The 14,160-nt window shown below is 35.8% G+C and overlaps 1 protein-coding gene across 3 annotated transcripts in view; it reads left to right on the top strand.

The window, feature by feature from the left end:
• Nucleotides 1–14,160, top strand: part of rbbp5 (retinoblastoma binding protein 5) — a 78,236-nt gene that overhangs the window by 51,671 nt on the left and 12,405 nt on the right. The window lies entirely within an intron of this gene.

The following is a 14,160-nucleotide window of genomic DNA, read 5'->3' as shown; positions in this document are numbered from 1 at the left end:
CCAGCCACAGACAGCCAACAGAAAGGGTGAGTTGTACCCACACTAAACTGCACCAGTGCCACAGTTTGCACGCTCAGCAATCACACGCATTTTCTCCAGAAAATGCACCTTTCTAGTATTGCAGATAATATTCCCCACCGTACATTTCTTCGGCACCTAACTCCTTCCACATACTTTCACCTAGAGACTCCGTTCAAACTTTCCACTGTTCGGCTTCTTTAGGAGATGCGTGCTTGTATTTTTATAAGCAATCTGATTTCTACTTTTTAAAATATTCTACTTTTTTCTATTTTTCTGTTTTACAATGTAAGTCTATGGGAGGACTGTTCAAACCATGCCCCGTTTGAACTCTAACTACTCTTTCATACTTTCAGCTAGAAACTCCATTCAAACTTTAAACAGGTCACCACTTTTAGTACTTTATCACTTTAATTCAGCTTTTTGATATCTTTTGTACTTTTTGAGTAATCACAGTTTAAGTTTTAGACTTTTTTCAATCTTTATAATGGCAGCCTATGGAGCTACGCTAGAGCACCTGATGTCATCACTCACTCTAGCAGACTCTACAGACTGTAGAGGCTGTGATTTTCATTAAATATTCAATTTTCTTAAACTGTCATCACTCCCACAACATTCACACTACATCCACATATTAGATATCAAACTGTTCAGCTACTTCTTGTGCCACTCACAATGTCAATATCTAAGCCATAACGTTTATACTTTTTGAGTTAGGGCTGTTTGTTCAACACTAGTGCTTTACAGTAATTTTGCCTATTTTAAACAGCTTTTTCTTTTTACACATGCAGTATTTAAACTGTAGTAGTTCCCACAATACACACTACATACATATATTATATATCAAAATGTTCACATACTTCTTCTGTCTCTCACAATGTAAATACCTAAGTTGTGGGATTTGTAGGTTTTTAGCTATGATGGCTTGTTCAACACTAGTGCTATACTGTTTTTGGCTGTTATGAACAGCTTTTTTCTGTTTACACATATTTGAACTGTCACAATTTCCAAAATGTTAACACTACATGCATATTTTACACATTAAAATGTTCAGCCAGTCCTGCTCTCTCTCACAGTGTAAACATCTAAGTGATGGGATTTGTAGTTTTTGAATTATGAACGTTTGAGCTCCACTTGGGCCACTGCTGCTCTCCTAATGCAGCGCTCTGCACTTGTCCATTTTCATACACACGTGGGGGGCCACACACACACTCTCTCTGTCTGTCTGTCTGTCTGTCTCACTCTACTCTCTAGCTTTTTAATAGACTATCTTTCAGTTTTTGAGATATGAATGTTTGTTCAACACCAGTGCTATACCAGGTGTGCTTATTTTGAACAGATTGTTTCTTTGAAACTTCAACCACTTCCACAACTTTAACACTACATACCATGACAGCCATAGGATAAGAAAGAGGGAAAGAGGAGAGTGATAGACCAGTCACAGACAGCCAACAGAAAGGGTGAGCTGTACCCACACTAAACTGCACCAGTGCCACAGTTTGCACTCTCAGCAATCACACGCATTTTCTCCAGAAAATGCACCTTTCTAGTATTGCAGATAATATTCCCCACCGTACATTTCTTCGGCACCTAACTCCTTCCACATACTTTCACCTAGAGACTCCGTTCAAACTTTCCACTGTTCGGCTTCTTTAGGAGATGCGTGCTTGTATTTTTCTAAGCAATCTGATTTCTACTTTTTAAAATATTCTACATTTTTCTATTTTTCTATTTTACAATGTAAGTCTATGGGAGGACTGTTCAAATGCTAGAGTGCGTGATGTCATCACGCACTCTAGCAGACTCTACAGACTGTAGAGGCTGTGATTGTCACTAAATATTCAATTTTCTTAAACGGTCATGACACCCACAACTTTCACACTACATCCACATATTAGATATCAAACTGTTCAGCTACTTCTTCTGCCACTCACAATGTCAATATCTAACCCATAGCTTTTATACTTTTTGAGTTAGGGACGTTTGTTCAACACTAGTGCAAAACTGTGTTTTACAGCACTTTTCTCTCCTTTGAACAGCCTTGTCTTGTACACTTTTCAAAACTGTCACTATTCCCACAATTTTCACACTACAGACATATATTTTACATCAAATTCTTTGGCTATTTCTTCTGTCACTCACAATGTAAATATCTAAGTGATAGCACTTGTAGTTTTTGAGTTAGGGACGTTTGTTCAACACTACTGCTTTACAGTCTTTTGACTACTTTAAACAGCTTTTTCTTTTTACACTTGCAGTATTTAAACTGTAGTACCTCCCACAATTTTCACACTACGTACTTATATTATATATCAAACTCTTCACATACTTCTTCCGTGTATCACAATGTAAATATCTAAGTGATGGGATTTGTAGTTTTTGAGATATGGACGTTTGTTCGACACCAGTGCTATATTGTGTGTGCCTTTTTTGAACAGATTTTGTCTTTTAACCTTCAATCACTTCCACAACTTTAACATTACATACATATGTTATATATTAAACTCTTCAGCTACTTCTGCTCTCACTCACAATGTAAATATATAAGCAATATGATGTATAGTTTTTGAGTTATTAACGTTTGTTCAACACTAGGGCTCCACTCTGTCACACTACTTTCTGTTCCACTGCTGCTGTCTTACACATGCAGCTCTTCTCCACTTGTCCTTTTTTCACTCTTCTCCATTTTAACATGTCTTTTACATATTTTCATACTTGCCACTTTCTTACTTTCTGTTTTTTTCTACTGAATATATACCTACTCTTCATACCTGCTATTCATACTCCTTATACCTTTCAGATTTTACAAAATAGTCTTCCTACTATCTCCTTCCACCTTTTATACATAAGCCTTCCTACATATTTTCTTACTTTTGTACTTGTTACTATTATGAAATTTTAGTACATTTCTAACATTATTACTTATCACTTTGACACTCATTACAGCTCCTTCACAGAAGTGTTTTAAACTGCCACATTTCTCACAGTTTTAACATTACATACACATATTATACTTTGGTTCAGCCGTTTCAATTTGAACAGACGATCCACAGTCAGTCATGTTAAGAAACACGCCCACGCCCACACGTGCCTACACACACCACATATGCTAGGTATTCGTTACTATGGGCTGTCACAAGCAACAGTTTGCACGCTCAGCAATCACACGCATTTTCTCCAGAAAATGCACCTTTCTAGTATTGCAGATAATATTCCCCACCGTACATTTCTTCGGCACCTAACTCCTTCCACATACTTTCACCTAGAGACTCCGTTCAAACTTTCCACTGTTCGGCTTCTTTAGGAGATGCGTGCTTGTATTTTTATAAGCAATCTGATTTCTACTTTTTAAAATATTCTACTTTTTTCTATTTTTCTATTTTACTATGTAGGTCTATGGGAGGACTGTTCAAATGCTAGAGTGTGTGATGTCATCACGCACTCTAGCAGACTCTACAGACTGTAGAGGCTGTGATTTTCACTAAATATTCAATTTTCTTAAATGGTCATGACTCCCACAACTTTCACACTACATCCACATATTAGATATCAAACTGTTCTGCTACTTCTTCTGCCACTCACAATGTCAATATCTAACTCATAGCTTTTATACTTTTTTGAGTTAGGGACGTTTGTTCAACACTAGTGCAAAACTGTGTTTTACAGTACTTTTCTCTCCTTTGAACAGCCTTGTCTTGTACACTTTTCAAAACTGTCACTATTCCCACAATTTTCACACTACAGACATATATTTTACATCAAAGTCTTTGGCTATTTCTTCTGTCACTCACAATGTAAATATCTAAGTGATAGCACTTGTAGTTTTTGAGTTAGGGACGTTTGTTCAACACTACTGCTTTACAGTCTTTTGACTACTTTAAACAGCTTTTTCTTTTTACACTTGCAGTATTTAAACTGTAGTACCTCCCACAATTTTCACACTACATACTTATATTATATATCAAACTCTTCACATACTTCTTCCGTGTATCACAATGTAAATATCTAAGTGATGGGATTTGTAGTTTTTGAGATATGGATGTTTGTTCGACACCAGTGCTATATTGTGTGTGCCTTTTTTGAACAGATTTTGTCTTTTAACCTTCAATCACTTCCACAACTTTAACATTACATACATATGCTATATATTAAACTCTTCAGCTACTTCTGCTCTCACTCACAATGTAAATATATAAGCAATATGATGTATAGTTTTTGAGTTATTAACGTTTGTTCGACACTAGGGCTCCACTCTACTACTACCACTACTTTCTGTTCCACTGCTGCTCTCTTACACATGCAGCTCTTCTCCACTTGTCCTTTTTTCACTCTTCTCCATTTTAACATGTCTTTTACATATTTTCATACCTTTTTACTTGTTAGTATTATTACATTTTAGTACATTTCTAACATTACTACTTGTCACTGCCTTCTTACTCTTCCTACTTTTCATACTTCTAGTACCTTCCAGCATTTCTGACTCACGTTGTTGGACACACACACTTCTCATTTTTTCACTCTTCTCCATTTTAATGTGTCTTTTACACATTTGCTCACCCTTTTCTTCTCACTATTTTTACATTTTAGTACATTTCTAACATCATTACTTATCACTTGGACACTCATTACAGCTCCTTCAAAGAAGTGTTTTAAACTGCCACATTTCCCACAGTTTTAACATTACATACACATATACTTTGGTTCAGCCGTTTCAATTTGATACACGGTCAGTCATGTTAAGAAACACGCACACGGACACACCGACACACACACGTGCCTACACACACCACATATGCTAGGTATTCGTTACTATGGGCTGTCACGAGCAACAGTTTGCACGTTCAGCAATCACACGCATTTTCTCCAGAAAATGCACCTTTCTAGTTATTATTATTATTATTATTATTATTATTATTAATCCGTACACTTTTTTGGCACCTATCTACTCCTTCATACTTTTAGCTAGAAACTCCGTTCAAACTTTAAAATGTTCAGCTTGTTTAGGACATAGGCGCGTGTATTCAACTTTTTGATATCTATTCTACTTTTTAAACTATTCTACTTTTTTCTACTTTTTTTTACAATGGAAGTCTATGGGCGGAATGTTAAAACCATGCCCTCTTTGAACTCTAACTACTCTTTCATACTTTAAGCTATTAACTCCATTCAAACTTTAAACGGGTCACCACTTTTAGTACTTTATCACTTTAATTCAGCTTTTTCATACCTTTTGTACTTTTTGAGTAATCGCAGTTTACGTTTTATACTTTTTTCAACCTTTATAATGGGACCCTATGGAGCTACGCTAGAGTGCGTGATGTCACAATTCACTCTAGCAGACTTTACAGGCTGCACTTTTTACTAAATTCACACATTTTAAAACTGTGACAGTTCACACAACTTTAATACTACATACACATATTATACATCAAACCCTTCAGCTGCTTCTGCTCTCACTCACAATGTCAATATATAAGCGATGCGATGTATACTTTTTGAGATATTAACGTTTGTTTGACACTAGTGTTCCAGTCTCTTTCACAGTAGTTTCTGCTGCTCTGCTGCTCTCTTACACATGCAGCTGTTCTGCTTATTTCACTCTTCTCCATTTCAACATATCTTTAACATATTTTCATACCTTTTTTACTTGTTAGTATTAATACATTTTAGTACATTTTTAACATTATTACTTGTCACTGCCTTCCTACTCTTCATACTACTAGTACCCTCCAGCTTTTCACATCAGCCTTCCTAACAGATAGTTTGTTCGCCTTCATAGTCTTCCTACCAACTACATGTTTTTATACCTTTTTGCTTCTTAGTATTGTTACATTTTAGTACATTTTAGTACATTTCCACTCTTTCACAGTAGTTTCTGCTGCTCTGCTGCTCTCTTACACATGCAGCTCTTCTGCTTATTTCACTCATCTCCTTTTCAACATGTCTTTTACATATTTTCATACCTTTTTGACTTCTTAGTATTATTACATTTTAGTACATTTCTAAAATTATTACTTGTCACTGCCTTCCTACTCTTCATACTACTAGTACCTTCCAGCTTTTCACATAAGCCTTCCTACTCTTCCTACCAGCTGCACATTTTTATACCTTTTTACTTCTTAGTATTGTTACATTTTAGTATATTTTAGTACATTTCCACTCTATTTCACAGTAGTTTCTGCTGCTCTCTTACACATGCAGCTCTTCTGCTTATTTCACTCTTCTCCATTTCAACATGTCTTTTACATACTTTCATACCTTTTTTACTTCTTAGTATTATTACATTTTAGTACATTTCTAACATTATTACTTGTCACTGCTTTCCTACTCTTCATACTACCAGTACCTTCCAGCTTTTCACATAAGCCTTCCTACTCTTCCTACCAACTGCACATTTTTATACCTTTTTTACTTATTAGTATTATTACATTTTAGTACAGTTCTAACATTATTACTTGTCACTGCCTTCTTACTCTTCCTACTTTTCATACTACTAGTACCTTGCAACATTTCTCTCACTCACGTTGTTGGACACACACTTCTCATTTTTTCAATCTTCTCCATTTTAATGTGTCTTTTACACATTTGCTCACCCTTTTCTTCTCACTATTTTTACATTTTAGTACATTTCTAACATCATTACTTATCACTTGGACACTCATTACAGCTCCTTCAAAGAAGTGTTTTAAACTGCCACATTTCCCACAGTTTTAACATTACATACACATATACTTTGGTTCAGCCGTTTCAATTTAAACAGACGATCCACGGTCAGTCATGTTAAGAAACACGCACACGGACACACCCACGCCCACACGTGCCTACACACACCACATATGCCACAGTTTGCACGCTCAGCAATCACACGCATTTTCTCCAGAAAATGCACCTTTCTAGTATTGCAGATAATATTCCCCACTGTACATTTCTTCGGCACCTAACTCCTTCCACATACTTTCACCTAGAGACTCCGTTCAAACTTTAAAATGTTCAGCTTGCTTAGGACATGCGTGCTTGTATTCAACTTTTTGATATCTTTTATACTTTTTAAAATATTCTACTTTTTTCTATTTTTCTATTTTACAATGTAAGTCTATGGGAGGACTGTTCAAACCATGCCCCGTTTGAACTCTAACTACTCTTTCATACTTTCAGCTACAAACTCCATTCAAACTTTAAACAGGTCACCACTTTTAGTACTTTATCACTTTAATTCAGCTTTTTGATACCCTTTGTACTTTTTGAGTAATCACAGTTTAAGTTTTAGACTTTTTTCAATCTTTATAATGGCAGCCTATGGAGCTACGCTAGAGCGCGTGATGTCATCACACACTCTAGCAGACTCTACAGACTGTAGAGGCTGTGATTTTCATTAAATATTCAATTTTCTTAAACTGTCATGACTCCCACAACTTTCACACTACATCCACATATTAGATATCAAACTGTTCAGCTACTTCTTGTGCCACTCACAATGTCAATATCTAAGCCATAACGTTTATACTTTTTGAGTTAGGGCTGTTTGTTCAACACTAGTGCTTTACAGTAATTTTGCCTATTTTAAACAGCTTTTTCTTTTTACACATGCAGTATTTAAACTGTAGTAGTTCCCACAATACACACTACATACATATATTATATATCAAAATGTTCACATACTTCTTCTGTCTCTCACAATGTAAATACCTAAGTTGTGGGATTTGTAGTTTTTTAGCTATGATGGTTTGTTCAACACTAGTGCTATACTGTTTTTGGCTGTTATGAACAGCTTTTTTCTGTTTACACATATTTGAACTGTCACAATTTCCAAAATGTTAACACTACATGCATATTTTACACATTAAAATGTTCAGCCAGTCCTGCTCTCTCTCACAGTGTAAACATCTAAGTGATGGGATTTGTAGTTTTTGAATTATGAATGTTTGAGCTCCACTTGGGCCACTGCTGGTCTCCTAATGCAGCGCTCTGCACTTGTCCATTTTCATACACACGTGGGGGGCCACACACACACTCTCTCTGTCTGTCTGTCTGTCTGTCTCACTCTACTCTCTAGCTTTTTAATAGACTATCTTTCAGTTTTTGAGATATGAATGTTTGTTCAACACCAGTGCTATACCAGGTGTGCTTATTTTGAACAGATTGTTTCTTTGAAACTTCAACCACTTCCACAACTTTAACACTACATACCATGACAGCCATAGGATAAGAAAGAGGGAAAGAGGAGAGTGATAGACCAGTCACAGACAGCCAACAGAAAGGGTGAGCTGTACCCACACTAAACTGCACCAGTGCCACAGTTTGCACGCTCAGCAATCACACGCATTTTCTCCAGAAAATGCACCTTTCTAGTATTGCAGATAATATTCCCCACCGTACATTTCTTCGGCACCTAACTCCTTCCACATACTTTCACCTAGAGACTCCGTTCAAACTTTCCACTGTTCGGCTTCTTTAGGAGATGCGTGCTTGTATTTTTATAAGCAATCTGATTTCTACTTTTTAAAATATTCTACTTTTTTCTATTTTTCTATTTTACAATGTAAGTCTATGGGAGGACTGTTCAAACGCTAGAGTGCGTGATGTCATCCCGCACTCTAGCAGACTCTACAGACTGTAGAGGCTGTGATTTTTACTAAATATTACATTTTCTTAAACTGTCATCACTCCCACAACATTCACACTACATCCACATATTAGATATCAAACTGTTCTGCTACTTCTTCTGCCACTCACAATGTCAATATCTAACTCATAGCTTTTATACTTTTTGAGTTAGGGACGTTTGTTCAACACTAGTGCAAAACTGTGTTTTACAGTACTTTTCTCTCCTTTGAACAGCCTTGTCTTGTACACTTTTCTAAACTGTCACTATTCCCACAATTTTCACACTACAGACATATATTTTACATCAAAGTCTTTGGCTATATCTTCTGTCACTCACAATGTAAATATCTAAGTGATAGCACTTGTAGTTTTTGAGTTAGGGACGTTTGTTCAACACTACTGCTTTACAGTCTTTTGACTACTTTAAACAGCTTTTTCTTTTTACACTTGCAGTATTTAAACTGTAGTACCTCCCACAATTTTAACACTACGTACTTATATTATATATCAAACTCTTCACATACTTCTTCTGTGTATCACAATGTAAATATCTAAGTGATGGGATTTGTAGTTTTTGAGATATGGATGTTTGTTCGACACCAGTGCTATATTGTGTGTGCCTTTTTTGAACAGATTTTGTCTTTTAACCTTCAATCACTTCCACAACTTTAACATTACATACATATGTTATATATTAAACTCTTCAGCTACTTCTGCTCTCACTCACAATGTAAATATATAAGCAATATGATGTATAGTTTTTGAGTTATTAACGTTTGTTCGACACTAGGGCTCCACTCTACTACTACCACTACTTTCTGTTCCACTGCTGCTCTCTTACACATGCAGCTCTTCTCCACTTGTCCTTTTTTCACTCTTCTCCATTTTAACATGTCTTTTACATATTTTCATACCTTTTTACTTGTTAGTATTATTACATTTTAGTACATTTCTAACATTACTACTTGTCACTGCCTTCTTACTCTTCCTACTTTTCATACTACTAGTACCTTCCAGCATTTCTCTCACTCACGTTGTTGGACACACAAACTGCCACATTTCCCACAGTTTTAACATTACATACACATATACTTTGGTTCAGCCGTTTCAATTTGATACACGGTCAGTCATGTTAAGAAACACGCACACGGACACGCCGACACACACACGTGCCTACACACATCACATATGCTAGGTATTCGTTACTATGGGCTGTCACGAGCAACAGTTTGCACGTTCAGCAATCACACGCATTTTCTCCAGAAAATGCACCTTTCTAGTTATTGTGTGATTGCTGACTCAGCAATCACAGGTATAATATTCCCACTATTTATTATTATTATTATTATTATTATTATTAATCCGTACACTTTTTTGGCACCTATCTACTCCTTCATACTTTTAGCTAGAAACTCCGTTCAAACTTTAAAATGTTCAGCTTGTTTAGGACATAGGCGCGTGTATTCAACTTTTTGATATCTATTCTACTTTTTAAACTATTCTACTTTTTTCGACTTTTTTTTACAATGGGAGTCTATGGGCGGAATGTTCAAACCATGCCCTCTTTGAACTCTAACTACTCTTTCATACTTTAAGCTAGACACTCCATTCAAACTTTAAACGGGTCACCACTTTTAGTACTTTATTACTCTTATTCAGCTTTTTCATACCTTTTGTACTTTTTGAGTAATCACAGTTTAAGTTTTATACTTTTTTAAACCTTTATAATGGCAGCCTATGGAGCTACGCTAGAGTGCGTGATGTCACAATTCACTCTAGCAGACTTTACAGGCTGTACTTTTTACTAAATTCACACATTTTTAAACTGTGACAGTTCACACAACTTTAATACTACATACACATATTATACATCAAACCCTTCAGCTGCTTCTGCTCTCACTCACAATGTCAATATATAAGCGATGCGATGTATACTTTTTGAGATATTAACGTTTGTTTGACACTAGTGTTCCAGTCTCTTTTACAGTAGTTTCTGCTGCTCTGCTGCTCTCTTACACATGCAGCTGTTCTGCTTATTTCACTCTTCTCCATTTCAACATATCTTTAACATATTTTCATACCTTTTTTACTTGTTAGTATTAATACATTTTAGTACATTTTTAACATTATTACTTGTCACTGCCTTCCTACTCTTCATACTACTAGTACCCTCCAGCTTTTCACATCAGCCTTCCTAACAGATAGTTTGTTCGCCTTCATAGTCTTCCTACCAACTACATGTTTTTATACCTTTTTGCTTCTTAGTATTGTTACATTTTAGTACATTTTAGTACATTTCCACTCTTTCACAGTAGTTTCTGCTGCTCTGCTGCTCTCTTACACATGCAGCTCTTCTGCTTATTTCACTCATCTCCTTTTCAACATGTCTTTTACATATTTTCATACCTTTTTGACTTCTTAGTATTATTACATTTTAGTACATTTCTAAAATTATTACTTGTCACTGCCTTCCTACTCTTCATACTACTAGTACCTTCCAGCTTTTCACATAAGCCTTCCTACTCTTCCTACCAGCTGCACATTTTTATACCTTTTTACTTCTTAGTATTGTTACATTTTAGTATATTTTAGTACATTTCCACTCTATTTCACAGTAGTTTCTGCTGCTCTCTTACACATGCAGCTCTTCTGCTTATTTCACTCTTCTCCATTTCAACATGTCTTTTACATACTTTCATACCTTTTTTACTTGTTAGTATTATTACATTTTAGTACATTTCTAACATTATTACTTGTCACTGCTTTCCTACTCTTCATACTACCAGTACCTTCCAGCTTTTCACATAAGCCTTCCTACTCTTCCTACCAACTGCACATTTTTATACCTTTTTTACTTATTAGTATTATTACATTTTAGTACATTTCTAACATTACTACTTGTCACTGCCTTCTTACTCTTCCTACTTTTCATACTTCTAGTACCTTCCAGCATTTCTCACTCACGTTGTTGGACACACACACTTCTCATTTTTTCACTCTTCTCCATTTTAATGTGTCTTTTACACATTTGCTCACCCTTTTCTTCTCACTATTTTTACATTTTAGTACATTTCTAACATCATTACTTATCACTTGGACACTCATTACAGCTCCTTCAAAGATGTGTTTTAAACTGCCACATTTCCCACAGTTTTAACATTACATACACATATACTTTGGTTCAGCCGTTTCAATTTAAACAGACGATACACGGTCAGTCATGTTAAGAAACACGCACACGGACACGCCCACGCACACACGTGCCTACACACACCACATATGCTAGGTATTCGTTACTATGGGCTGTCACGAGCAACAGTTTGCACGCTCAGCAATCACACGCATTTTCTCCAGAAAATGCACCTTTCTAGTATTGCAGATAATATTCCCCACCGTACATTTCTTCGGCACCTAACTCCTTCCACATACTTTCACCTAGAGACTCCGTTCAAACTTTCCACTGTTCGGCTTCTTTAGGAGATGCGTGCTTGTATTTTTATAAGCAATCTGATTTCTACTTTTTAAAATATTCTACTTTTTTCTATTTTTCTATTTTACAATGTAAGTCTATGGGAGGACTGTTCAAATGCTAGAGTGCGTGATGTCATCACGCACTCTAGCAGACTCTACAGACTGTAGAGGCTGTGATTTTCACTAAATATTCAATTTTCTTAAACGGTCATGACTCCCACAACTTTCACACTACATCCACATATTAGATATCAAACTGTTCTGCTACTTCTTCTGCCACTCACAATGTCAATATCTAACTCATAGCTTTTATACTTTTTGAGTTAAGGACGTTTGTTCAACACTAGTGCAAAACTGTGTTTTACAGTACTTTTCTCTCCTTTGAACAGCCTTGTCTTGTACACTTTTCAAAACTGTCACTATTCCCACAATTTTCACACTACAGACATAAATTTTACATCAAAGTCTTTGGCTATTTCTTCTGTCACTCACAATGTAAATATCTAAGTGATAGCACTTGTAGTTTTTGAGTTAGGGACGTTTGTTCAACACTACTGCTTTACAGTCTTTTGACTACTTTAAACAGCTTTTTCTTTTTACACTTGCAGTATTTAAACTGTAGTACTTCCCACAATTTTCACACTACATAATTATATTATATATCAAACTCTTCACATACTTCTTCTGTGTATCACAATGTAAATATCTAAGTGATGGGATTTGTAGTTTTTGAGATATGGATGTTTGTTCGACACCCGTGCTATATTGTGTGTGCCTTTTTTGAACAGATTTTGTCTTTCAACCTTCAATCACTTCCACAACTTTAACATTACATACATATGTTATATATTAAACTCTTCAGCTACTTCTGCTCTCACTCACAATATAAATATATAAGCAATATGATGTATAGTTTTTGAGTTATTAACGTTTGTTCGACACTAGGGCTCCACTCTGTCACACTACTTTCTGTTCCACTGCTGCTCTCTTACACATGCAGCTCTTCTCCACTTGTCCTTTTTTCACTCTTCTCCATTTTAACATGTCTTTTACATATTTTCATACCTTTTTACTTGTTAGTATTATTACATTTTAGTACATTTCTAACATTACTACTTGTCACTGCCTTCTTACTCTTCCTACTTTTCATACTACTAGTACCTTCCAGCATTTCTCTCACTCACGTTGTTGGACACACAAACTGCCACATTTCCCACAGTTTTAACATTACATACACATATACTTTGGTTCAGCCGTTTCAATTTGATACACGGTCAGTCATGTTAAGAAACACGCACACGGACACGCCGACACACACACGTGCCTACACACACCACATATGCTAGGTATTCGTTACTATGGGTTGTCACGAGCAACAGTTTGCACGTTCAGCAATCACACGCATTTTCTCCAGAAAATGCACCTTTCTAGTTGTGTGATTGCTGACTCAGCAATCACAGGTATAATATTCCCACTATTTATTATTATTATTATTATTATTATTATTATTATTATTAATCCGTACACTTTTTTGGCACCTATCTCCTCCTTCATACTTTTAGCTAGAAACTCCGTTCAAACTTTAAAATGTTCAGCTTGTTTAGGACATAGGCGCGTGTATTCAACTTTTTGATATCTATTCTACTTTTTAAACTATTCTACTTTTTTCGACTTTTTTTTACAATGGGAGTCTATGGGCGGAATGTTCAAACCATGCCCTCTTTGAACTCTAACTACTCTTTCATACTTTAAGCTAGACACTCCATTCAAACTTTAAACGGGTCACCACTTTTAGTACTTTATTACTCTTATTCAGCTTTTTCATACCTTTTGTACTTTTTGAGTAATCACAGTTTAAGTTTTATACTTTTTTAAACCTTTATAATGGCAGCCTATGGAGCTACGCTAGAGTGCGTGATGTCACAATTCACTCTAGCAGACTTTACAGGCTGTACTTTTTACTAAATTCACACATTTTTAAACTGTGACAGTTCACACAACTTTAATACTACATACACATATTATACACCAAACCCTTCAGCTGCTTCTGCTCTCACTCACAATGTC

Source organism: Centroberyx gerrardi, chromosome 5, assembly GCF_048128805.1.
Source record: "Centroberyx gerrardi isolate f3 chromosome 5, fCenGer3.hap1.cur.20231027, whole genome shotgun sequence".
Taxonomy (NCBI): domain Eukaryota; kingdom Metazoa; phylum Chordata; class Actinopteri; order Beryciformes; family Berycidae; genus Centroberyx; species Centroberyx gerrardi.
This window is presented reverse-complemented; position numbering and strand designations above follow the sequence as displayed.